This window comes from Lepisma saccharinum, unplaced genomic scaffold (genome assembly GCF_977018435.1).
Source record: "Lepisma saccharinum unplaced genomic scaffold, izLepSacc3.1 HAP1_SCAFFOLD_891, whole genome shotgun sequence".
Lineage (NCBI taxonomy): Eukaryota > Metazoa > Arthropoda > Insecta > Zygentoma > Lepismatidae > Lepisma > Lepisma saccharinum.
Genome location: NW_028143547.1, coordinates 9,530 through 23,298, shown reverse-complemented (window position 1 = coordinate 23,298; position 13,769 = coordinate 9,530). Strand labels below are relative to the sequence as shown.

The 13,769-nt window shown below is 36.7% G+C and overlaps 1 long non-coding RNA gene across 1 annotated transcript; it reads left to right on the top strand.

Moving 5' to 3' along the window:
* Positions 1-327: 327 nt before the first annotated feature.
* LOC145983416 (uncharacterized) lies at positions 328-12,174 on the top strand. Its single transcript, XR_014441249.1, has 3 exons — positions 328-582; positions 5,417-5,509; positions 12,016-12,174. It is a non-coding gene; the product is annotated as an uncharacterized LOC145983416 (long non-coding RNA).
* The last annotated feature ends 1,595 nt before the right edge of the window (positions 12,175-13,769 follow it).

Genomic DNA, 13,769 nt, shown 5'->3' with positions numbered 1-13,769 from the left:
ATTACTATCCTCGTCCTGGAAAAATCGAGGTGAAATATTTCCTGCTGCCTGAACAGTTTATATAGCAGAAAACAACGTGCAGTGTCATAATAAATTCTCCAGATCAATTTATCTTTCCAAGTACAAAATGATGTTACCAAAAGTAATCATCTGCGCTTCATTCAGTTATACAAACAAATTAATCGTATCGCAAGAGAAATAAAAAACACGTCATGATCAAAATCACGCATTGTGTATTCAGATATTAGTTTCCAGCTTCCACCTGTCTCAAACTTGGTAGTGATTGCTGCCACACCAGTTTTAAGCTATCCGATTGGTTGACGCGAACTCGTTGTTCATTGGTGGACACATTAATGACGTACTGGTTTGCATTAATGACGTACTGCCTTGCTGGAAGCGTAAATGAATCTTTGAACTTCACATGTGTTTTGTTTGAGGTAAAAGCCGGTAACAAGCAACAAGAAAGAAGTCTTTTTTTCGGAATTGGAGCTCCACGTTGATTAGAGAAGAGGAATTTACACGAAGAATCAACGATCGTTCAGGAAAAAATAACATAAAATACTTGCTGGACCTAAAATATAAGTGAGTACTACTATTCTTTTTTGCATTATATCAAAGTTTTATTTACTTTGCAGGTCCTCCAACATAAGTGAGTAATACTATTATTATTTTTGTATAATATCAACGTTTTATTTTCTAGTGTACATTGCAGTGCGGATATACTATTCCATCTATCCTAATCTGTTTGACTTATTCACTCACGCGTTTTCGAAGGCTAATTATATTTTGGTAACACTTTACTATACCTGAGACGGATTCCTTCAAATTTACAGGAGAAAGTACTTACGGAATTCATTTTCTGTAGCGTTGTTGATGTTCGGGAATGTAGTTTTGATCCATTTTAATGCGAATGCATGTGGTTTTCTACGAAAATCTATTTCCTACGCGCTATTGCTGCTGCCGTCATTTTTCTTTCTGCACGAGAGCACAATACGCGATATTGCTGCTGCTACAAGCCGATGTTGTCCGTATATGCTAAATTGAACGAAAGGAGTGCTAATGGAACCTAACCTAACAGGCCTAACCTAACCTAGTAGGCATACCTCGTCCCCGTAAGTAAGTAAAAAAGTTAATTTAAAATTCCTAAAGTGCTTTCAATTTTTTTAAAAAAAATTAAACTATGCTTGCCTTACCTAACCTAACATAACGTCAATGGTTTGTTCCTGAGGTTTTTTAAAATAATTTTGTAATTTTTTTTTATTTGAGCATACTTTGAAATCCGGCCCGAAAGTAGGTATTTTTCGGTAATGGAGCTTGCAACACTGCATGCACACTCCAAATCGACAAAACACTGGCACAACGAACAATCAAGGGTAAGCTATCGCTATGTTGTGTGTGGAAATAAACAAGAACAGTAAGTACTCGTAAATGTAAGAAATATACATTATTTTCATTACAAATTACATTATTTCACCTAAATAAGTGTTGCGGAATGCAGAATAGTACGTTAGCAATGTAAAAAAGTGCAAAAGAAATCATTCCCAGGTGTCTCAGGTATAGTAAAGTAGTACCGTACTTACTGTTGTTCCTTATTTCCCACAAACCATCCACGGGTAGCCCCAAAAACCATTGACGTTAGCCCAAAAATTCACGATAGCCCCACGAACCATCACGGGGACGAGGTATGCCTACTAGGTTAGGTTAGGCCTGTTAGGTTAGGTTCCATTAGCACTCCTTTCGTTCAATTTAGCATATACGGACAACATCATGGCGGCAGCAGCAATAGCGCATCGGAAATAGATTTTCGTAGAAAACCACATGCATTCGCATTAAAATGGATCAAAACTACATTCCCGAACATCAACAACACTACAGAAAATGATTTGCGTAAGTACTTTCTCCTGTAAATTTGAAGAAATCCGTCTCCGGTATAGTAAAGTGTTACCGGAAGTATTTACCGAAATAATTTTAATGCTAATAGCCATAAACCTAACCTGCCTAACCTAGCAATGAAAGCATTAAGAACATCATACCCTTTCATACTTATGTCATGTGACATAGTAGCAGCACCAGTCCACATGCGAACACCTTGCGGTAGTTTTCCAACTCCATGGCATGCAGAAAAAAGTACTTGTCTCCTGCACGAAAAGTAAGTACACACTGCCGTAAACTTCACACACATCAACAACTAAAGAATACACACTTATGTGCATTAGGCTAGGCCAGGTTGCAGATCATACACATGCAGCTTAAAGTCTGGTGAAAATAGGTCAAAAGCTAGCTTTTACCACCTGGTGAAAATACCAAAAACACCTGAAAAATATATTTATTTTGCTGTAATTGATATGCACCTTTCAAATTTTGGTATAATAATGAAGAGTAATGGCACAGAGAAATTAAATTTATAAATTTAATTTCTCTGTGGTAATAGTTCGATTATGTCTAGGATTGTTGACAAATAGAACAATTTAAACTAGTTGTCAACCACTGGATCTAAAGGGCCGGCTCCCATGGCTGAGTGATTAGCACATCGCACTACGATGCCAGGGGCTGAGTGTCCATTCATCAAATCATCAGTCATCCCCATCTTCACAAGTGACACAAGAAGTGAAGTAAAATATAGCAAATCAACTGGACCTAATGAACCTCTCAAGACCCTGAAACACTATCAGATTTTATTTTTAGGCATGATTTTTACCATGAGATATAATAGTTTTATGTTATTAGATATTTTATGTTAGCAAATTAATTTGATTTCATGGTGTTTCTAATTTTTAACTTGTTTATTTCATATTGTGGGTTCAGCTTGATGACAGTTACAATTCCATGCATATTTGGACTTCGTATGTGTTGATGTTTCATGAAAATATAGTGGTGAAACTATTCTTTGTGTTTGCCTACCTTAAGCCTTACTTATTGAAAATACAGTGGAACACACCTTAAATTGAATCAGAAGGGACCAGTATACTTATATATAAAAACTGAGATTACATTAAATAAGGGTCTCACTGCAGAACATGGGCTGCTTTTTTCCTCTAAATAGACAAACAAAATTTATATCCCCTGAAAGTACGTACCTTCTACTTCCATTTTCCGGTGTTCCTTTTACGATCACTATTATATTATTGCACATAAAAAATGTTTTTCCTGCTACTGAAATCAATGCATTTCTCCATTTGTTCACGTCTATATTGTTTACACGCTCAAGTGTTGTGCGATAAGTGAGACCCTTCGTTTCACGGCATTCGAGTTGATTTGTCGCTCCGGATTCCACCCACAGACGCACAGTTTCTTTCATTATTTCAGACGAGGAATGCTTACAAGGTTAGGTTAGGCCTGTTAGGTTGGGTTCCAATAGCATAAATACAATGAAAAATGATTTTCCTGCTACTAAAAGCAATGCATATCTCCATTCGTTCGTGTCCATATTGCTTACGCACAGTTTCTTTCATTATTTCTTCGAGGAATGCGTACAAGGTTAGGTTAGGTTTCATTAGCATAAATACAACGACTAATTATTATTTAGGCTAAGAGAACTAAACCTAGCTACCTAACAACATAGGCATTTTTTGCTTTCACTAGATTTGTGCAGGAATATGCATTTTCCTTCGTTGCTACGATTTCAATACCACCCAACGTGGACACGTTTTTCTGTTGTTTTTTTTTTAAAGAAAAAAAATTTCCGCACCTTAAAACTTCCTTTTCCCGATTACTAACTACAAAACGTTACCAAAAAATTATGAACCGTGTTCCTCCTAAGCAGCCCATATTCTGCAGTCTTACCTTAAGTAAGTGCTATATTCCCATACAGTATTTATTCGCAAATGCTAACATTGCACTGAATAGCACACAACAATTTTTTTTACCAGTAGCGAAACAGGATTTTCTGCACACATTTTAGATTCTTGGCTGCTTGACTTTCCGCAAATGCTTTTAGCCTGAGAAACCACACTAAGCATATCCAAATCATTCTGCTGTAAGGCAAATTAATGCTGATCAATAATGGTCTATTTTTGCAAAACATGTCCAACCATCCATTACATGCTTTGAATTCAGTCTTACCCATTTTTTGAGTGGCATTTTTAGCATATTACTGTAACATGGGACCCAGTATGTGGTGATTTTTTTTCCTCTGGCAGAGACAAACCACTCTCACACTATTTCATTATGTTTGTCTTTTTTTCTTAGGTTTTATTTTTAATTTTCCGTTAGCACAGTTTTCCCACAGCTTCATAATGAAAGTTTTTTTTCTGTACAGTATTGTACACTTGAGTTTTTATCTGCCTAACAGACAATTTGCTTCGCTCAATTCTGTAGCTATGATAACAACTGCAAGACTAAACTAGCTATACAGAAAGTGTAGGCCTCGACTCGCCCATGAGTAAAATTTCTGGGAGGAGGAAATAAGTGAATTTAAACACAGCTGGGTGCTCAATATAGAAATGTTCAGCATTATTTTCTGTGAATTGTGTGTGCAACTTCAATAATTTCTACTAAATTTTAATTAATCATTAATGTAATTCAAAACTGTCTCATGGAGGATTTGTCAGTCTCACTGAAGGGGAGTTTGTCTTGGTTGTTATTGTTGAGAGAAAAATTAGTTAAAGCTTTGATTGCTTGTTTCTATGTTCCTTCAAATTTTATTTTGTCCCATATCTAGTCTACTTGTAAGAAGCAATGGTATAACAATTAACTGATTCAGGTAAATGCTTTGAAATAGTGATCTGTTGCCTTATATGACAGTTTGATTGATTGATTTGGTGTTTTAAGTCCACTTTAAGTACAGTAAGGCTAATCGGGACTTGACCTACAGTTTAAAGTGGGATCCGAACCACTATGTGCCTCCACCGGGTATTGAACCCTTTGATTATAAAGCGACACCGCTACCACTGTGCCATCGGGAAGGCCCTATATTCAGTTCAGAAAATAAATTTTGTATAAACTAATGTACTTATCTTTTTTAATTATGTAGAATTTGCTTTGAGTATTTTTTTCTTTTAGACACTATATGAACCATTGTCAGTTTGTGAATGTACAATGGCTGTAAGTACAAGGTTCTACTTTATAGAAATTAGGTTTTTTTATTGTGGAATGAGATGTATGTAGTTGCTATTGCAAATTATTCCATGTGAAGAAATTTTTCTAAATCCCAATAAAGCAATAAATTACTTAATATTTTCCAGAATTTTACAATTTTCTGCATTATGAGTTTTTCTTCATAAAATGCTGTTAGTGTGTAATCCAGCATATAATTTGTATGTTGGAATAATTTTTGCCATGATTGTTAAATTTTCATCTTTCGTTTATTACACACAAAGCTTGCCAAGATGGATGAAAATTGTCATACAAATCTGTTTGTCTTACCACTCAAATAAATCTATGTCAACAATGCTTATGCAAATTTCATAATTTACAGGTGTTCTCCCACATGTAGTAGACAACTTTAAGTTGGAATATGGTATTTCCATCTTCACAGAACATTACCGTGTGTCAAGAATAAACTCGTATGGTAAGTCTCAACATTCATAGTTTGAATTTTATATATTTTTTTGAATTTTCTGCTCTTCGTATTCAGATCACTTTGCACAACTTCCATACTAGTTGCATGTGTGACCAAAAGTCTACAGTATTCTATATTTTACTCCATATATACCTTTTGGGTCCATCCGGAAATCCTGCACCCTCGATTTCGGTAGTGAAATATTTTTAGCAAGATTGTGTGTTGCATATTGTTGAAAAGAAAATTCTGTAGCGTGGAAACAAATATTTACGAGTATAAAGCCGTTTAAAGTGGAGATACAGCCGTTTAAAGTTGCAAGCTGGAAGTCTACTTGCGGCCATGTCAGTTTCGTAGCAGCCTCCCGCACCCGTACCGATAGATATATAACAGTCGCTTTTTCAGGCCTAAACCATAAAAATTGGCCACAGATTCCAGGCTCCGTCCCTGGGCTAATCAACCTACCACCCCCTACTACTTCCGCAGCCCCACCTTTTTCTATAGCATCCCTTTAAAGGCATGTTAGAACCTGCCCAACACTATTTTTCGACAATTCACTCAAGGTACCAAAAAATTAAATATCGCAAATTATACCATTCCACAAGTCAGTCATAGGAAGAAAAAGAAATGTGACTGAATCCATGATGGAAGCCCTGAAAAACCATAATGACGTTATGTATGTAAGGAATTTTAATATTAAAAAAATGCAAGTTTCGTAGCACGTAGATCTTGAAAAATTTCCTTCCGCGCTAGTTAAAAACACCCTTTCTTAAGAAACTACATTTTGGACAAAAATATTTGAAATGTGGTAGAATTCGAGGGTGGAGGATTTCCGGATGGAGCCTACCTTTTTACCAGTGTCACCAATCTAAACAACTATAGCTAAGTAATAAGTAGGGCTGAGCCAATCCCAATGCTAATGTATCGGTATCATAAAGTATTTTATTCACTAATACTGGCCGATACTTTTCCAACATTTGGTCTTGCATGGTTTTCTGCAAGAATGCCATGTAACACTTATGGCATTATCTAATTATCTTGAAAATTATTTAAATTATGAACTTTATACTTCACCAATAATCTGTGTGAAAACTGTGATTACTTGAAAGCCTGATGTAATTCTTCAATAATTTTAGACAAAACTCTGATAAACTGGTGCTTGTAATTGGAGTGGAGAACTAACCCACTAATATTGATCAACATTTTGAACAGCCTTTAATTGCTACAATTTTAAAGCATTGGTATCTTGGGAATCAGTAAGAGCTTTGGCATCGATGTGGATGTCTAGGAATTGTAGCTTTCCTGGCGACGTGATTCAAACAAGTGTTCTTGGATTACCCTACACTGGCCTCCATTTCTATATTCCCTAATGATGAGAGCAATGTATACGCTTGAAACGTTGGAAGCCAACATCAGCTTAACCTAGCTGGTAACCGGAGAACTTTTGTTTGGATGCGGATATCTGTTCAAAGTGGTATTGGCTCAGCTCTATTAGTCATACTCATGTGAAAAATTACTTAAGATAGCTTTTGACAGATTGTGTAGTATGCATACAGTCAACTCTCGATTCAACGACCTTTCACAGTTCCCGGGAAAAGGGTCGTTATTTCGAAGGGGTCGTTATTGGAATTTGCACCAATTTTCAGCTTAAAGGGAGCTCAAACGGACACAAAGATGCCTAGGAGATGGTAACACCATTTATCCTGGTAGTTATACAACCTGTTATGCACAGGATGCGTGTTGTGAGAAGGAAAATAGAACATGAAAAAGTTTTCACAAAAGAGAATTTAAAATAATGTTACTTTGTTTCAATTGTGCACAGTCGTTGCTTTTCCAGGAAATTCTTACAATTCTAGTTAATGAGAAACCCGTTTCCACTGAGACCTATTGAAAGGAAAACAATCTCTCGCTTATTGCAAGCGAAACCCGAAGAATCTTGACACCAGTCAGACTGGTGCCAGCAAAAGTCGGGAGATAATCGGGCAGAATGAATGTTGGATTTTATACGGGTTTACTGGAGCATTGTCTGTTACAAGATTAACTGGTAAGATTAGATCTCTCGGGAGAAACAACACAACCTCTCTAGGTACCAGACAAAAAAAATAAAGGCAGGGCTGTAATTTTCATTCTGGTTCGGCTGTGTAAAATACATCGTAAAAAAAAGTCACTTTTCTTTGCTTTAACCAACTTCATTCACCCTCCTTCCCCATTCAAGGGAGCAGTCCAAACTCCTTCCTTGACTTGCATTGTAATCCAGCGTGAAAAAGGAAATGCGCAACTTGCGATCTATTTTCACCCAAAGCGTATTGTAGGACAGGTCATTAAACAACGTGGCAGTTGATAATCATTCGGGTTTAGAATTGAATTTCACTTTTAACTGTATATTTAGTCCCGATTAGCCCATCAGCATAAAATGAACTGAAAACATGCTTTATGAAACTGCGCATTTTCACATATCAAAATGGTAGATCGTTATTTACTCTCACGTTAATCGACGATTTAATGTTGGATTTAGGAGTATTCTCGATGTTAAACACCCACCCCTCCAAACGTTTTCCCCTTGAATAATGTCTTTTTAATCAGTCTCAGCGACCATCCTACATTGAACACACTTTTTTTTTTCCTACACATGAATGGTTCTCAAGAAAGGTAAATTAAATTTACAGTTGTGCTTATCAGAAGGCGCAGAACATGAAGTTATTTTAACTCTTGTTTTGCTTTCTGGAGATCGAATTTCGTTATCGTCAAATCAAAACAGCTTTGCGTGTTTCTTCGCGCTGGATGAGTCATCGCTGTTATCTTCAAGCAAAAGATTAGCAGACGCTAGACAAAACACTGGCGCCAGCTGCATCGTAAAAACAAAGAGACCGGCTGGAGGTTCGAGCAACAGGTGGCGGAAGAGAAAAGTCCCAGCATTTTAAAGATAACGCAACTGTCGAAGACGGAACTTTTAACAGCAGTGTAAAGAAGAAAGAAATGACCCTTGCTTTACGTTTTACCGTTTTACCACGCAACAGACAATAATACGGGCAATATTTCCTATGCAGACAACAGCATTAAAAAAAATATATAATAAATAAATTTTAAAAAAACAACTGAATTCTGCAATTATCAACATTGCCGTGCACACCAGTGGCGGAGAATGAGCTGGGGAAAGGGGGGGTCCCTTTTTGTTTTCCTTGTTCTGTGGTTTTTGTTCATTTTCAAGAATATATCCAGAACTGGTTGCCCCATTTTAGACGTCAAAGGAAAGGAAGAGGGATGGGTCCTTTTCCACCCTCGCCTGTAATCAGCCCGCATCAGCAAGAAAATCGTGGCTGAAACAATCTGCATCGCAACCCCCCCCCCCCTACGTTTCCTGACAGGAAAGGAGGGAGAAGTCAGTAAGCCAACGGAACACTTTTTTACCAGACATTATGACATCGACACAATTAGGAAAACATATGAAGTGGGAAACGGGAGTTATGATGCACGTAAGATCGAAATTAACTTCTGTGGAAACCTGGATGACAACGCATTAAGCGGGTTGACGATCTTTAGTTCACCGATGTGGTTTTGATTATCTCTAACAGTTTCGCTTTTTTATGAAGTGTTGCAGGGAACAAAGAACACATTTTGAATGAAAGCGGTTACCGGAAGTTGTCAGCTACAAGGTCGAGAGTTGCTCACTCACGGGAACCTGCTGAACTGGACAGATGGGCCAGACTTACAGGTGCCACACATCTGTATTTTCGAACATTCCTGCGATCTTATCTCTCAAGGTGGTGTATTTATCGATGAAAGAGCTTGACCTGCCATACACATTGGCAAAGACTGCAAGTCCAGCAGTCATTTCGGGCTGCTCCCACCCTCCCCCGCGAGTTTTCAGCAGCTCTTAGGACAAGGAAACAAAAGGTCGATTTAAAATAACATCCAAGCACATTCGATCTTCTCTTCTCGCGTATCCAAGAGAAAGCGTGGCAAAACAAGCCTGGCGCGTTGGGTAGCGGCCGTCGGGTGCGGGGTAACATTGGTGCACTTGAGGGAGGGGAGGGCAGAGGTCAAGTGCTATTGGATATCACTCAAGCATGGTGTGGTGGTGATTTTTAGTTCAAACCCAATTGTGAGCGGTAGAGCGCTCGTGAAGGAAATGAGTGGGGAAAAAAACAACGCATTTTTCGGCCGATTTCCTTCAATTTTTCAACTTTTTTTTTCAAACTTATTTTTCTAAATTTTTCACGGTTCCCGGGAAAAGGGTCGTTACTTCGAGAGGGTCGTTATACCCGGGGTCGTAGAATCGAGAGTTGACTGTACATTCCATAGATTACATAGCAATCATGTGACGTGAGAAGTTTGTGTCGCATTGGTATTCAATGTCAAATTAGTAAATTGTAGATACATGACTACTGATAAGTGGAAGAGATGGAGGTGTTGATCTCACTCCAAATAGATCTTTTCAGAGGAGATCAATTAAACAAAACCTAAAAATTCATTTTTGGAGTTAAGTGTTCCTCTGGCTATCATGAAACGATTTGTGGTCACTTCTAACAAAACAAAGTTCATGTGCAAATGTTGCTACAACTAGAATAAATGCATTGCACGACAAAGACAGCAATACTGAGAAACTCGTATGAATCATTTTCATTGTAAATCATTTGCTGTTCATTGAAATCCTTGAGCCCTGATGTATGATGTTCTCATATTTTCTAGTGCAAAGCAGATGAATATAGCTTCCCTAGGTGCCCTCATTACCTGTTTGAACTATTCCAATGATTCATTCGACACAAATGATACTGAATTCTATTACTTCCCAGTTAACCCTCACACAATAAATTTTATGACTAAGTTAGTGTTTCAAAGCCTTAGCTGCCTCCGCATATCTCAAGAATTGGATTTCATCTCTTCATATATGTATCCCATATATAGGATTAACAAAGGTGAAGATCTGTTATTAGCAGTGTTGTTTGGTCAATTATTCCTGTGGCTATATGCAGCATTTGGTTTTTCTTGTGTTTCTTTAGCCTGTCTTCCTTTTCTGTGTAACATTTCTTGCTTCCTTCTGTTATTTCTGGAAGTCTTTATGTTTAATGAAATTGATGTCTTCCTTCCATATTTGCTGCAAGCTGTATTTCTACATGGCTCTAAATTCTGTGTTAAAGCTACCTGCAAGGATATTAAAAATAATGAAAGAACTCTCTGACATGTTTCTTTGTAGCAGGCAGTTTAAAGTAAAGATCTACAAGCCGAATTTGGGTCTTTTGAAGAATTTGTAAAAGATCTCAAAGCATGGTGTGATGGCAATTTCCAACCAATGTCATCCACCTTTGATGTGTGAAAAATATGTCAAAAGTGCTCTGATATTTCATTTGTTGATGGCATTTATCAAGTAATATGCAGTTTTATGTGAGGATGGGCAAAGTAATGGCAGGCCATTTAGATTCTTTTTTTGTATAAAATTAAATGAGACTCAGTTTGTGTTGAAGAGGGCTTTCTCAACATTTGTAGAAGCTAATCCCATTCTGTTTTTGTAGACAAAGATTTAAATGGAATTTATATTTTTATATTCAATCCATATCCGTTAAGCTTACATTTAATCAATGTATATTGTTATATTACATTTTTGCATTGTAATAATCACCCAGACAAGGAAACATGCCTGCTCTACTAGATATGTTTTTATTATTGTGCATAAGTATTACCAAAAGTATTACTGCTGGACCCTGTGGCCGAGTGGTTAGCTGCGATGCCAAGGGTCCCGGGTTCGAATCCCGCTCGGGCTTGGTTGTTTGTGAATATCCATTTCATCACTCATCCACCTCTTCGCAAATTAGCCAAGAGGCACAAAACACGAAGTAAAATAAACTAAATCAATCAATCAACCAAAAGTATTACTTTCATTTTAGTGTATTTCTTGCCATGATGATGATATTGCGTTTTTATGTTCAGGTTTTAGTGGGACTTGCAGCATGCCAGTGAAGCAGCATGTACAATTGGCAACACTGCCTCAAGACACTCATTCGGCTGCAGTCAAACATTCAACTAAGACGTGCATGTGTGTTGCGCGAACACAATTTAGTTGTATTTGTTATTGTGTGTATACAATCATGTGTATTCGTCAAATATAAGGATTCACAAGAAATAACGTCTACTGCATTCGTACAGTATCAGTATGATGAAGCAGTTACGGCAATCGCAAACATATGCTGTTCTTGATTTCACCATACCTCCTGTATTGTTTCTTTCCCTCTGCTGTATATTTCACTCTAAAGACAAGTAACTCAAGCTCTGAATCTAAGGTCAACAAAATTATTTGTACATACTGATTCATTGAATAGATAATAGACTGTATAGAACCTTCAAGTGTTTGTACAGTCATGGACACTTCTGGGTTGTAACAATTCCATTGAAAGTTAATGGAATTGTTATAACCCAGAAGTGTCAGTGACTGTACATGCCATAAGGTGACGTGTTCTAAGAAAAATTACATGTAATGTATTTATGTGGTTTGGATTTTAAAGTTTTTTAACTTTTTATTTCAGTATTGGATTAATGAAGAATTGCACTCACACCAAACCATACTCCTGGTACAACTCGACAAAGATATCTTTGGAAGAGGAATACATTTTTATCATGTTTTAAAATTGCTTGTAGTATTTTTTTAAAAAAATGTAATAAATGTTAATATTTCTTGATTTGAAGGATTTATTTGATTGTTCTTAAGAGCAGAATGACATGTATAAGTGCAGACCTGGAATCCCTAAGGAAATGTACACATGAGGTACTCAGGTATCTTCTCCTAAGAGACACCTTTGTGTTCCACAAACTTGGTGGTAGTGTTAATCTTATTAATATTGTTTATTTATAAACCTTATTCAATTGATATTCATATTCACATACTTTGAGAGATGAAACCTATAGCACCTACTGTATGTTTGAAACAAACTTGTTTTTAAGAAGAAAATACTGTCATACAGCATGAAAGTAAGTTGTTGAAATAATTCCATTCAATATTGTATCGTCTCATTTGCTTGCCATTACAGTTTCTCACAAATGAATGAGTAAATAAATATTTAATCTAAAAGTGGTTATCAGAGCTCGGGGAATCATTTTGTGGTTAAGATATAAGTGGTGTTGCAATATACATGTTTCTGGACTAATCAGATTTCTGAATACAAGGGCTATGTATTGGGCAAAGAATTGAAGCTGATTTTTCATGTGAATGACATGGAATTTGAAATTAGTTGTCAACTACTGGATCTAATGAACCACTTAGATCCCTTTGTAATTGATGCCAGGGTGAGGAACGCGAGAGAAAGACTGACATCATCAATTCTTTCTCATTCAATGTGAAACAAATCGTAGGGCATTGGTATTACCAATAGTCCAAAATATGGTTGCAATGCCCATAAATTATGAATTTCTCTTATTAGAAATAGAACAATGTTAGATGTATTGCTTGGAAAGACTGTTCTTTGGAGATACCTCAGAACTTCTCTAATACCTTTTATGAATTTGAAAACTACTTCATTTTTACACAACTAGAATTTTTAGCATTTTCAATGCTGTCATTGTAATACACGACTTTGAATTTTGGTAATGAACATTGGATTTCTTATCATTCAAATGTTTCTTCTTAAGTTATTCATCACTGTGGCTCTTCAAACATTTTGTATGTACGGTGGAATCTAGATTTTACATTTTTCAGGGGACAGAAGTGAAAGGAGACAAAATATGGAAAAATGTAAAATTGAAATTCCACAATTTTTTTTCACAAATGAAATTCAAAAAGTGCAGGACATAGTAAGATGCTATGAAAATCTTTATCAAGTGTCTATTCTGCAACAAATGTGTTGCCTCAGTATTTCCCATGTATTTATTCTCAAATCGAGCCATAGTGGTCCAGTTAGGGTGTCTGGCTGCCAAACAGGAGTCCAAGGAACAGAGATATAAAGTCTGTATTTTTCCAGCCTTGTTGCTGCATGAAGTAGCTCTGTGGTTCATCCAAATCCAAATAAATGTGTATTTTGGGGTCTAAATGTGACCAGCATATAACTCTTCTGCATCCAACTATGTGTGTTCATGACACACAAGGTGCAAGGGTAACTCTGCTTATTGTTATATTTGTGCAGTAACTTGATTGAATATTAGTGACTGAGCGGTGAAAGTGTGCAACAAGTGTCACATGAAAGCATGGTTGTTATGGAGTTCGTAAGCTGCATGCTGCATATGTACCAGCTGAAACAGATTATGATATAATTAAAATTGAGCTACAATTGCAATGCTTGTTTTGCAA